Source organism: Herpailurus yagouaroundi, unplaced genomic scaffold (assembly GCF_014898765.1).
Source record: "Herpailurus yagouaroundi ecotype Mexico unplaced genomic scaffold, PumYag 186, whole genome shotgun sequence".
Classification (NCBI taxonomy): Eukaryota; Metazoa; Chordata; class Mammalia; order Carnivora; family Felidae; genus Herpailurus; species Herpailurus yagouaroundi.
This window is the reverse complement of record NW_024412417.1, coordinates 20,394,121-20,409,173: the sequence shown is the minus strand read 5'-3', so window position 1 is coordinate 20,409,173 and position 15,053 is coordinate 20,394,121.

Sequence of the window (15,053 nt, the reverse complement as noted above, 5' to 3'; positions counted from 1 at the left end):
TCCTTTAGTATCATTAAAGGTCTCAGTAATTCTCCAAGAATTTATTCTAATAATCAAGGACACATACAAAAATTTATTTACATCATTTATAACAGAAAAAAATGTAGAAACAAATGCCCCAAAATAATATGATAGTTAAGTAAATTACAGTCTACTTATATGATGGTCACTTTTTAAAATCATCTTTAAAAAATAAATATGTAAGAAAATGATCATGATACACTCAGTGAAAAATATAGGCTATAAAACTATATAAAATGTTTATTCTCCTTTTGGAAATAAATTATTTCTTGGAAATCCATTTGACAATGTCTCATGAAAAGTTATATTTATATACATATGTACATACACCTATATATAGACACATAAATATAATGAAATGTAAAGTATATGCATATCTACATATAGATCTATACCTTTTAACTCAGTAAATCAATGTCTGGTCATCTACCCTAAGGAATTAATCCTAATGGATCAAAGATCTTTATCACATTATTATTAATAATTTAATAATAAATATTAGAAAAGAAAAATGAATGTTAAGCAAACGATGCTAGGAAGTAGCCACTAAAGGGGCAACAAAGATAATGCAGTAATATAAGAAATGTTTGTAATTTGAAGAAAAATAGGCTAAAAAATTTTTTTAGATTAAATTACAACTAAGAAAAACATGTATGCAGAGGAAGCCTGGCAGGTTATAAATAACTCAAAACAACAGAAGTGGCAATGTTTGGGTGAAACTACCTTTGGGCTTTTCTTTTTTTTTTTTTTCTATTTTTCTTTAGTTTGTCGAAATTTTTCTAAGAAATAGAATAAAATTCTTTTAAAAGTGTGGAGAAAGGGAAATAACAGGAAGTTTAACCAAAACACAAAGGCTCAGCTTAAGACAACTGAGAAGTGAGAACCCCAGAGTGAAGGAAAGCTAGGAATGGAGTTTCTCTGCTCCTCAGGGGAGCAACTGGATCTGGGGCTGTTAGTGAAAAGTGCACTGGACACAGGAGGACTCTGATGCCTCAAGAACTAGGGATCCTGAAAGAGTATTAAACTTGGGCTTGAAATGTGATGGTTTATCAGTGAAGTCTGTTGGGGATGGGTGATGGGGAGGAGACTGATGTTACCAGTTTCAACACATGCCAATCTGAGTGCAGTTGTGAATTTTAACTGATGTCCAGTATTTACGGAGTGCACATTTGAGGTCTACTAATGGTAGGAAAAGACCTATCTTCTGGAGTACATGCCAAGTAGGAGGTTGACAAGAAGTCCCAAAAGATATCTGGGAACCAAAAATTAAAAAAAAAAAAAAAAGTAAGAGACAATGTCATAGAAGCCAAAATTGGAAAATTTGAGCAACAGATGTAGGGAAAAATACAAATATTTATTCTCAGATTATCAAACACAGTCCTTGGACTATTGCTATCATGCTTAGATGGAACAAATGAAATCATACCATAGCAGTCTGGCTACTAACCCAGCTCTAGCCAAGACTGAAAACTGATCTGGGCGTAAAATAAGGTGAAGGCATAACCAGGGAGTTGCAGGAACCTAGGAAGGTTTGGACCCTTACAGCTCTGCAACAGATAATGGAGATGGTGGGACATGCCCACGCCTAGTTTCTGAAGGTCTCCCACTGAGGGCAGTAGGTTCAGCAGCACAGACTGGTGACCTCACAGATTCAATGGACCCCGACAATGTGTGGGAAGCTATGGTTGGTGCAGAGCCAGTCCCGGACCACCATGATGGTGGACAACAGCTCTTCTGCAGAGAGGACCTATGATTTTTTGGAATGGCCTGTAGATTGTTGCAAGACTGGCCAATGGTAGCATTTTGCCCTAAATAGGAGCTAGCAAGAAGCTCTCTCCCAGAAAAAGCTGCTCATATCATCCTTTGTGCCAAATGCATCTCCGGACATAGGGCTTGACTCAGATGGAGGCATCAGAATACTATGACTGAAGACAGAAGCCAAGTGTAAGCCATGTTTTACTTGGAGCTTTTGGCTCAATGGAGCTGACAGGTTAGCAGAAATCATTGTTTTTAAGAGATCTAGGAGACTATTGGGTGGTTCACATGTCTTGAACTTATCTGAGGGATGGGCAACTATAGGTGGATATGGCCCACTTTGCTGCATGGCTTCTGGATTTAAGGAGCCATCTTGTAAATAAGAGCTGTATCTAAATAAGAAGTTTCACTAGTTGCTTCTGAGCAGAACTGTAAGCTTAAGGATGTGTTTTCATGTTTATCAGTCTCACCTGAGTCACAGCGAGAATTAAGACTGGCTTCCAAATTGTGACCTTCACTAGGGACATAAGACAACCTGTGCTTTTCTGTGACTTTCTATGGTGGGGCCCAGGACAGGGGGTGGAAAGTCTTGGTGCTCCTCCCTAGTCTTTGGCTCCTGGCTTTTATTGCTGTGGATGGCCATTTCTGGAGTCAGCTTCTTCTTCCGGAGCTTAGTCTGGATTCGTGCGTTCACATGTTGAAAAAGGTCAAGGTGAAAATGCCTGCTGGTCTGTGGTGCCATTAGCCTGTTTTACTCAGGCTGTGGGCACTCATGAGGCAGAGAAGCACATGTGGAAGATGAGGAGGGCTGGGAGAAACAAACAGCCTCTTTCCTTCTGTGGAGGACTGGCTTGGGTCAGATGTGCACAGGAAAGACAGAGACAAAAGTCCTCCAGAACCAACTGGCATACATCCATCAAACTGGTATCTCTGAATTTCCTCTGGTGCTGCAAGAAGCTCTGAAGGCAGAGGGAACTATGTAGAAGCCTTTTGTTTTCCCAGCAGCCTCTGGCTGGGAGACAACTTCCTTCCCTCCTATTTTTTTGGATGGCTATACCTTTTTCCTGCTTGATCATAGAGTCTTTCGAGGTTCCAAGGTGCCCCTTTACTTATTTATTTTTAATTTTTTTTAATGTTTATTTATTTTTGAGTGACAGAGAGATACAAAACATGAGCAGGGGAGGAGCAGGGAAAGAGGGAGACCCAGAACCTGAAGCAGGCTCCAGGCTCTGAGCTGTCAGCACAGAGCCCAACACGAGGCTGAAACTCATGAACTGTAAGATCATGACCTGAGCTACAGTTGGACGCTTAACCAACTGAGCCACCCAGTCCCCCCGACCCCGCACAAGGTGCCCCTTTAAACAGCACTTCTGATTGGAGGCTGCACTGGTAAAAGGGAATGGCTTCAATATTATGGTACTTACTCCCTGGGAGAGCTCCCAACTGGTCAAAGGGCATTCTCATGTGTGGGGCCACCAGGGCTCTGTAATAAATCCTTGGTGGCCAGGGTTAGGAACAAATTCAGAGAGTAGAACAAGTCTCCCAGGTACAGCAATGGCAGGCCATCCATGCCAGGCCACCTCTTTCTCTCACAATGAGCCTACTTTCTTACAACCAATCGAGTGGATGACACTGCGAGGCCAATCAGAATAGCTCTGTAACCTCCGCTCACCATGGTCCTAAAGGAACAGGAAAAGAAGAAGAAAAGCAAATTAAAGCAAACTAGAGGTAACAATTTAGTCATATCAAATTAATAAAATATGTTTTAAATGATACTATATGATGCTCAAGGCCATGGTGAAACTTGTATAGACTTACACAGCTGGAAGCATTAAAAGTTTAAAAATTATTTTTGTTTGTAAAACCATTTCTGTTCATATCCTTTTACCTAGCAACCCTGTTCACAGGAATGTTTCAGGAGGAAATACATTTAACAAAAGCAAACACCTACATTAATAAGAGATCTATTCCAAATGGAGTTCTAATACAGGAAAGGAAGAAAGAAGGCAGGAAGAAAGGAAATTAAAATCACCTAAATAGTGAATTGCTCATATGTATGTAAATGAGAGATAAGATTAAGTCCATTAGGTAATAATTATGTAGACTTATAGAAATAATGATTACTTACAAAACTGGAATATAAAAATATACACACACACACACACACACACACACACACACACTGAAAAATTACATCTTCAAAAACTAAAATATAATGTGTAAGAATTAAAAGAGGTTGGTATAATGTCTGGGGTTCCCCCCACCACCAATCTTTGATACTGCGATTATCATTCTAATCCAAATTCTTAGTTACTATAATTTACGAATGTACATTTTTGTAGCACTAGCATAAAATAAGAAGAGAAAATAATAATTAAGCACATACTATAAGACTTTGATTCAGTTATTAGAATAAATCACCTTGCAATGTCAAATATATAAGACTCATTGTATGTATACAGTATCCACACAGTATCCACAGAGAGACTAACATCCAAAAGTGTCCATGATCTGTTACTAAAATGTGAAAAGCTGAGAGAAAGAGGGATGGGGGCACGGTAAGAGGAGGGATTTGGGCAGGAGGGAAGGAAGCAGCCACAGCCTCGAAGTTGAAGTAGCAGAGATCTTCCAAAGCAAAGCAGAGTCTCCAAAGCAGAGCAGAGATCAATTATCAGGCCTTTCCTGGGAAGGTAAACAAATGTTCCCCTGGGTTTTCTTGGTTCCGAGCAAGCTGACTGAAGGGAGGGAGAGGACCTACCAAGCAAACAGCAGGAAAAGAGAGATTGAGGTCAGATTAAAAGACACACACACACACACACACACACACACACACACACACACACACACAATTTTTCTAAAGGAAATTTAACTCCCTATTAAGACTGAGACTCAAATCGCTTCTCGGCCTTTTGGCTAAGATCAAGTGAAGACTGAGACTCAGAACCCAGAAGGTCCACGCTAGGAAGAAAAAAAAGTTTAAACTTACAAAGTTATTAAAAATTTTGGAAGATGTGGTTTCCAGATAAGAACAGGAACTGGCTGAGCTCATTTTAACCAGCCTCTTTTCCCTTCACCTAACCTCGAACTACACCTGCTGACTTCAGATGACATCTCCTGCAACCCTTCCTGGACAGCTGTGGAAAATGTGTATTCCAAGAGCACAGGCCTGGCGTCACCCAGGTTTTGGCTAAACTCACAAGTAGGCATAAAGACATCTCCCAACCCCCCAAGTTTGCCAACTCTGATACAAGGACAGGCATAAATCTGTGAAGTTAAAATGGAATGATTTCCTCACAGGTAAACATTTCCAGACTGTACAATTCCTAGGAATGGTCTATTTTCTCTGAATCAACAGAAATGAGCTAGCTCCTAGCCCTACTTCACTACAAGATGAAGGATTAGGACCACTTAATCACTGACTTTCAGCACTTCTTTCTTCCTTTGAAGACATTTCAATAAATTCCCAAACAGACTTTCTGACCTCGGCACGGCTGTCCCTGTCCCCTTGTGAAGCCATTATCCAGTCACAAGCAATTTGTGAAACTTGATGTCCCCTGGACTAAAGCTTCCAAAGCCCAGAAGGGCATTAATAAAAAGTCCTCGAGATGGACCCAAAGGAGGTCTCCCCTGCACACTGTATCTGAACTGACCAGTAATCTGTGACCCCTAGCATTTACTTTTGTTCAGCTTGCTGGTTCCCCAGGCTTGAATGTCACACGCTAGGCTCTCAAAGCCTTTGGAATCTATTACTTTGTTGAGGCATATGGATTGACTGTACATAATTGGCCTCAGCTGGATACACTGTGGCCAGGGAGACTAACTCAAGCTACATCCTCAGGCAGGTGACCCAGGACTACATAAGACCCTAACAGATCTGGAAACTCCATAGTCCTAAGCTATTCAGGAGGCTAGTCCTGGATAAAATGCACTTCTGTGACCCAAGAGTTATATATAATTTGCAAAAGAAGGATGTTTAAAAAATGGCCTTCCTTCATAAAAATAGCACCATAGTTGTTTCCTTATCTTCACCCAGCCCAATCTAGTCAGAAAAAAAATGGTTCTGTAGAGACTTTGTACAATCATGGGAATCAGGAAATCCTTGAAACAGAAATCCTTGAAACCGAAGCCTCAGGAAAAAAAAAAATCCTGACAGCAGAAACTGAATATAAACATTTCTTCTTCCCCCTTGGTATTCCCCTTCATAGCCTGAAGTAATAGAGACTTCACTTCCTAAAGAAAAAGTGTGACCCCATAGCCTTTATGGAGTTATACCAGATTAGTTTACCAGCTTTGAGATGGCTCTGGTGTTTTTTAAATCAAAACCCCATTGCAAACAGTAAATACACTGTTGAGAATCCTCATTTAACTGCAAAATAACATGAAGAAAGAGATAATCCACTGATAAATTAGATAACTTGGATAAAATGGGGAAATTCCTCCTAACGCACAAACTACCAAAATTGACTGAAGAAAAAAAATAAAAATTCTGCATAGATCTATAACAAGTAAAGATATAGAATTAATAATTTTAAAACTTCTTAAATAGTATAGTCCATGCTCAGATAACTTCATTGGTTAATTCTATCAAACATTTAAAAAAGAGGGATACCTTCGTGGCTCAGTCAGTTAAGTGGCTGGTTTCTGGGTGAGGTCATGATCTCATGGTTCACGAGTTCAAGCCCCCCATCAGGCTCTGTGCTGACAGCTTAGAGCCTGGAGCCTGGAGCCTGCTTCAGATTCTGTGTCTCCCTCTCTCTCTGCCCCTCCCCTTTCTGCCCCTCTCTTTCTCTCTCTCAAAAAAATAAATAAACATAAAAAAAACATTTAAAGAAAAACAAATTCCTTGCAAACTCTTCTAAAAAATAGAAAAGAAGAGAATAGTTCCTAACTCACTCCTTGAGGTCAGTATTACCCTGATACCAAAACCAGACAAAGACATCACAAGAAAACTACAGACCAATATTTAATATAGAGACATAAACCTCCTCAACAAAATATTAACAGACTGAACCTAAAACATTTAAATAATTATATACCATAACTAAGTGGGATTTATCCTAGGAATGCAAGTTTGCTTTAACATCTGAAAATAAATTAGTGTAACACACCACATCAATATAATAAAGTGGAGGAAAATGTATTACCTTCTCCATAATGCAGAAAAAGAAAACATTTGACAAAATCCAATACCCTATCATGATAAAAACACTCAGCAAATTAGGAAGAAAAGGAAACTTCTTCAGTCTGATAAGGGGCATCAATAATGTAGAAAGAGCATTTGACAAAATCCAATACCTTTTCATGATACAAACACTCAGCAAATTAGGGATAGAGGGAAACTTCCTCAATCTGATAAAAGGCATCTACAAAAACCCATAGCTAACATAATTAATAGTGAGAAACTGAATGCTTTCCCTCTGAGAACAGCAGTAAGACAAGAATATCCACTTTTGCCACTTCTATTCAACACAGAATGAGATGTTCCAGCCAGGGCAGCTGGGCAAGAAACAAAAAAGGCATCCAGATTGAAAAGGAAAGTTTTAAAACTATCTCTATTTGTAGATGACATGATCTTGTATGTAGAAAACTCTAAGGTACCCACAGACATTTTTAGAACTAATACATGAATTTAACAAGATTGCAGCATACAAGGTCAATATACACAAAAACCAACTGCACTTGTACACACTACCAATGAACAATCCAAAAACTGAAATTAAGAAAACAATTCCATTCACTTGGTGTCAAAAAGAATAATACATATGGGAACAAATTTAACAAAAGTGCAAAACTTATACTCAAAAACATAAAACATTACTGAGAGAAACCAAAGACCTAAATAAATGGAAAGAAATCCGTATTTATGAATCCGAATGCTTAATATTGTGAGATGATAATAATCCCCAAATTAATCTACAGATTCAATGTACTTCCTGTCAAAACTCACCTAACTTTCCTTTTTTGTTTTTTAATTTTTTATTTTATTTTAGAGGGAGAGAGAGAGAGAGAGCAAGTGCAAGTGGAGGAGAGAGAGAATCTCAAACAGACTCCATGCTCAGCACAGAGCATGACACAGGGCTCAATCCCATGACCCTGGGATCATGACCTGAGCTGAAATCAAGAGTCTGACACTTAACTGACCGAGCCACCCAGGCACCCCTGCACCCCAGCTAACTTTCTTATGAGAATTCACAAGCCTATCCTAAACTAAATGTGAAAATACAAGTTACTGAATCTTGAAAATACAAGCAAAACAATCTTGAAAAGTAAGAACAAAGTTAGAGCACACTTCCTGATTTCAAACCTACATTGATGCTATAGTAATTGAGACAATGTAATTGAGTAATTGAGACAAGACAGACACATGCATCAATGAAAATCAGTAAGAGTTCATAAATAAATCCTTAAATTCATGGTCAGTTGATTTTCAACAAATGTGCTAAGTAAGACAATTCAATAGGAAAGAAGAGTCTATTCAACAAGTGGTGCTGGAAGAAGTGGATACCTACATATGCAAAAGAATGAAGTTGGACCCCTTCTTTACATCATACATAAAAATGAACTTAAAATGGATCATGGACTGATTCTAAGAGTTAAACAATAGAACTCTAAGAAGAAAACATAGAAATAGTTGTGACCTGGGGTTAGGCAAAGTCTTAGACATAACACCAAAGGCAAGAGAGTATTCTAAACCATTCTGAAGTATTACCTCTTTTGGGGAATGCTTTCATGAACTTAAATGTTAATTTTACTTTTTTATGCTAAAAGGAGTTATTTATCATCACCTACATAGAAAGCTTAAAACAATGAGAAACTCCCCTCCAATAGCTGCACTTAGTTGTCAGAGTGGCTGGCAGTGTGACTTTACAAAGTATTTATCTGTACCTGACTAAGTGATGTCTTCTGGAATATTCAGAGAACAGGTGTTCTGCACAGTTTGTAGCTACCCTTTTCTAGCACTTTCCAGAAGTTGTTTGGTACTGTGAAATATAACAATAGGCTCTAGAAGAATCAGATTTTTTAGTTTGTTTCTAAGCAGTGAAATACACAGAAAAAAAACCCTCAGAAACAGGTTATTTATAAAATTGGTTTTTAAGCACTAGATAGAACAGTAAGTGTCTTCCATAAATACCAAATGTCCTACACTTAGGACAAAGAAATGGAAATCTTTCTTTGTCTTTAATCTGTCCATATATAACACAGATAGATGTTTCCTGCCACTCAAACACATAATAATTGAAAGCAAAGTGATACACCTTTTAGAAAAATTATTTTCAGTCTCAACATAGAGAAGAAAAATTTTCAAACAGAATTCAAAATTCCAAACATCCTGACCAAAAAAGAAAAGACTGATATATTCAACTGCATTAAAATCAAGAACATCAGTTCCAAAAATATACAAATTAGAGGCAATAAAAAATTATATCAGTAAAAGATATTTGTTTTTTTTTCAATATATGAAATTTATTGTCAGATTGGTTTCCATACAAAACCCAGTGCTCATCCCAAAAGGTGCCCTCCTCAATACCCATCACCCACCCTACCCTCCCTCCCACCCCCAATCAACCCTCAGTTTGTTCTCAGTTTTTAAGAGTCTCTTATGCTTTGGCTCTCAATTAATGACCAATATCAAGACACCATTTTGGGGGCGACTGGGTGGCTCAGTTGGTTGAGCATCCGACTCTTGATTTCAGATCAGGTCATGATCTCATGGTTTCATGAGTTTGAATCCCACGTCAGGCTCTGCACACTGGCTGTGCAGAGCCTGCTTGGGATTCTCTGTCTCCCTCTCTCTCTGCCCCTCCCCTGTGCACACCCCTCTGTCGCTCTCAAAATAAATAAACTTAAAAAAATTTTTCATTTTGAAGTCTATGAGTCAGAAAGGAAAAAGACAGCCTAATCAGGCACTTCAAAAATAAAGACCACTCAAACACCAGTAAACACTCGAAAAGAAGCTCAGTTTTGTTAGTAATCAGAGATTATACTAACATATATGGCTAATATAATCACTTTGAAATGGTTTGGCCTAACGTAGTAGAGTTGAACATTCACATACCTTACAACCCAGCACCCTCCATTTTTAAATATAAACATGCACCTGTGCACCAGTTGATATATATAAAGTACTACTGGTGGCAGTACCTTTAATAGATAAAAACAAAAACAAACAAAACAAAAACCAGAAATAATCTAATTACATACTGACAGTAAACTGAGTAAATTGTAATGTATCCATACAGCAATAAAAAATAAATGAAACACACTACACATATCCATGTGGATACATTATACAAACAGCATCGAACAAAAGCAGCAAGCCATAGAAAAATATACAAAATAGAATTGTATTTATACTAAGGCCCCAAATAGGAAAAACTAAGCAATGTATTGCCTATGGATACATACTTACTTAATAAAACCATTTTTTAAAAAAGTAAGAAAATGATTATCCTAAAAGCCAAGATTGTGTTTTGGACAGGATGGTTGTTGGGAGGAGGTCTGAATCAGGAGGTGTTCACGGTGGGGGAAGGGAGAGGTGTTTCTGGCATTAATAATGTCTATTTCTTCAACTGAGTTATATGAGATATATGTATATATTTGTATACATAGTGTATACATATACATATAAGTGTGTGTGTGTATATATATATATAATCATATGCATGTTACATATTATATACACATTGTATTTGTATATAAGTTTCACAATTTAAAAAATCTTAAAATCTAATTCAACAAACCACAAAGGGGCACCTGGGTCATTCAGTCAATTAAACATCCAACTTCAGCTCGTGGCATGGTCTCACAGTTTATGAGTTTGAGTCCCACATTGGGCTCTCTACTTTCAGCACAGAGCCTGCTTCAGATCCTCTGTCTCCCTCTCTGCCCCCCGCAGCTCATGCACTCTCTTTTTCTCTCTCTGTCAAAAATAAATAAACATTAAAAAATGACAAGGCACTAAGTATACCACATATTTTTTATTTTTATATCTTTAAGGAATAGCTAGATTGACACTTGTGGCTAACTTGATTAATAAATGTCATTAAACATTAACTGATTTTGTTTTCTATTAAATTGACAGATTGATTGAACTCAATCAAGATGTTCAAAATGATGAAAATAATGATCTGTGTAGAGTAGGAAGTAAAAAAAAAAAAAAGAAAACAAAAAGGTAAAGTGAAATCCGTTCTCAAATAATCTCTAAAATACAAATGATTCCTAGGTATTTGAGATAGGTCAGGAGTGATCAATGACCTGAGCATATATATAAGAGGATATGATGTGAAAGATCCCTTTTAATCTAAGTCTGATATGCTTTACAAATAATTAGACCACAAATCCTCTAGGCATACAACACTGTCTATTGCTAGTTGTGGTGTGTTGACAAATTCTTTTCTTTTTTTTAAATTTTCTCCCATTATGGGTCATGAAATTCAAGGTGCAATTAAAGATTAGCTCTCAGGTGTAAATGATAATGTTTTTATCTCTTATGAACCACACTTCCTATCAAAAACACCTGGGCTTTATGATAGAGCCCTTATAAAAGAGCTTAATAATTACCAACTTTACACCTAACTCTTGTGAGTAAGGTGCCATGTCTCAGAGACTGTGTTCTAGGATAAGACTGTTGGAAATAATATGTACTTATAGGTATATAACAGGGAAATCTTACACAATAACAAACTTTGAAGGAAGTCCCTAAGATATTTGTAAAGCAAAAATCTCAAGTCAAGATCGTAGGAAGGCAAAGTGGGTTCACTGTTATCGGTAAGCCAATATTTTGTGCGCTACAGCCCTTATTTTAAGAACATGAACAGATTAGAAAATATCCAGGAAAGCATTTGGGATGAGTAGGAATATGAACATCATCTTAGGAAAAAAAAAAAAAAAGCCTTCATGGGCTAAAGATATTTGTATCAAAGAATGAAACCATATAGATGTCCTCAAATATTTAAAGGATTATAAGGAGAAGAAAAACACCTTTTTCTGTAAGGCTCTGAAGAGAAGTCAATGTATCATCCAGTAGGTGTCAAAAGGACAACTTTCATTTCACCCCGGCAGAAGTCTGGGGTTTTATTCTCTGAAGTGTCCTCTGAACTGCAGAATACCAGGCAAATACCCTAAACTTAATTCAAACCCTAACACTAACATTGCCTGTAACCTCTAACTCCTAATCACTAACCCTAACTTAAACCTAACCCTATGGAGAGGTCTCTGAACGGCAAGATGCTAGGCACATACTCTCACACTCACCCTAACTCTCACCCTAACCCTAACCTTCACCTTCACCCTAACCCTTACCCTCATCCTAACCATCAATCTGAGAAAGTGGGTTCCTGAACATATGATAAGAAAAGCTGATTAGCAGCCTAGTTGTTCTGGAGAAGACCAAACATTTAAGAATCAATAATATTTCTGAAGATGGATGTAAAGGTAGAGATTAAAAAAAAAAAAAAAAGGAACAAGTGAATATCAAAAAAAAAAAAAAGATTTCAACTCAAGAAAAGATAAAAAGGAGAATTTTTAATTACAGCTGTCCAAGAATAAATGGGTGTTCTGATGAGGTGGTAATCCAGTCATGGAAGGGGTTTAGTCAAAAACTGATAGACCATCAGGCACACTGTGGAGAGTTTTGCTTTGGGTGGTAGGTTCACTTAAATGACTGCAAACATCCTTTATAAAATCAAAGATTCTCTAGTTTCCTCCCATGATGACTCATTAACCTATTCTCAGATGTTGTTTACCAAAACACTATGTTTATATAAAAACTAAAGTCATGTTATCTGAACATTCATTTTGGTCAAATAAATTAGAAAATATGTGTTTTTCTTTCATTTGATTATTTTGGCTGCACTCAATGGTATAAACCATTATTACAAAATTTGGACAGGGTTAACCTGAAACACAACTTGTGCCTTTTAAATGAGCTGCCAAGATTTAAAAATAGCCCAGATGAACAAAGGAAATTGCAATTTCAATTCAAAGAACTGACACTAGCAACTACCAGTGTGATGATGGAAGAGTGCGTATAATCATTGTCTGCAGGCAAATACTTCAGTCAAAGAGATCTGTAAGGACAGACTTCTTCTTTCTTTACAGTGTGAAATCTGAACTTTCCTGTCAGTGACAAGGTTAGAACCATACACCACCCACTCAGAAAATGAATCAGACACAAAGAGCCAGATTCTCCCAGAACTTAAAGCACTTCTGAAAGCTGCCTTAACTCTTTCAGAATACTGAGAAACAAAAAAAAAAAAAAAAAAAAAAAAAAGGAATTTATCCAAAAATGCCTGTGTAGCTATTAAAAACTTAACACGTTTAGGGGCGCCTGGGTGGTTCAATCGGTTGAGTGTCCGACTTTGGCTCAGGTCATGATCTCACAGCTTGTGAGTTCGAGCCCCGCGTCAGGCTCTGTGCTGACAGCTCAGAGCCTTGGAGCCTGCTTCAGATTCTGTGCCTCCCTCTCTCTCTGCCCCAACCCACTTGCATTCTGTCTCTGTCTCTCTCAAAAATAAATAAACATCAAAAAAAAAATTTTTAAACTTAATATATTTAATGCTACTACTAACGTTGAGACAATGGAGAGCATCTCAAATGTCCACAGTAAGGAATAATTAAGTAAAATATAGTTTATCCAAGTAATGTATCATTACAGTATTCTGTAATCATTAAGATTATTATGTTCCATAATTATAAATCTTAAAATAGAAATTAAAGGTGCTAGGTAGAAAATAAAACATTGCGAAACTATACATGTGCTATGTTTTTTAAAAATACATACAAATATTAGGAAGCTAGACAAGATGGCAAACTAACATATGATGGTGGCTCTGACCCTGTGCTTGACCCTAGAAGCTGCACAAATGAGAGGTGTATCAATGGATTTCAGAACATAAAACTATGCAGATGACATGATCTTATGTAGTAAACCTTAAAGAATATGAAAAGACTGTTAAAACTAATGAATGAATCCAGTCAGTTGAGGATATAAAATCAACATACAAAATTCATTTGTATGTCTATACACTATCAACGAGCTATTCAAAAAAGACACTAAGAAAACAATCCCATTTACAAAGGCAAAAAAAAAAGAATAAATACTCCAAAATATTTAACTAAGGAGGTGAAAGATTTGTATTCTGAAAAAAATAAAACATAGATGAAAGACATTGAAAAAGACACAAATGGAAAGATATTTCATGTCCATGGATTGGAAGATTTAATATTGTTAAAATGTCCATTCTATCCAAAGCAATCTACAGATTCAGAGCAATCCCTATCAAAATTCCAATGGGATTTTTCAGAAGAATAGAAAAAGCAATCCTAAAATTCATATGGAATCACAAAAGACCCCAAATAGCTAAAGCAATCTTAAGCAAGCAGAGTTAGAGACATTATACTTTCTGACTTTAAACTATACCACAAAGCTATCTATAGTAATCAAAACAGTATGCTACTGGCATAAAAACAGACATACAAACTAATGGGACAGAATAGAGAGCCCAGAAATAAATTCAGACATACACGGTCAACTAATTTTTGACAAAAGCACCAAGAATATACAACAGGGAAAGGGTAGTTTCTTCAATAAATAGTGCTGGGAAAACTGGATATCCACATGCAAAAGAATAAAAATGGATCCTTATCTTACACCCTATGTAAAAATTAACTCAAAAGGGACCAAAGACTTAACTTAAGCCATAAAACTCCTAGAAGAAAACACAAGGAGTAAGTTCCTTGACATTAGTCTTGGCTTGGCAATGATTTTTTGGATTCAACACCAAAAGTACAGGCAACAAAACCAAAACTAAATAAGTTGGAATACATCAAACTAAAAAGCTTCTAAAAGAAACAATTGACAAAATGAAAAGGGAACCTATGAAATGGGGGGAAATATTATAAACTATGGGCTAGGTTTTTAGGCTAATATCCAAAATATACAAGGCACTCACAACCCAATACAGAAAAACAAATAACCCAATTTAAAAATCTGCAAGGTGCACCTGGGTGGCTCAATCAGTTAAGCATTTGACTTCGGCTCAGGTCATGATCTCACAGGTCGTGGGTTCAAGCCCTACATCGGGCTCTGTGTTGACAGCCTGGAGCCTGGTGTCTGCTTCAGATTCTGTGTCTCCCTCTCTGCGTGACCCTCCCCCCCCCCCCACACTCTGTCTCTCTCTATCTCTCAAAAATAAATAAATGTTAAAAAAATTTTTTTTAATCTGCAAAGGACACATTTTTTTCAGAGAAGATATCCAAATGGCCAACAGGTATAT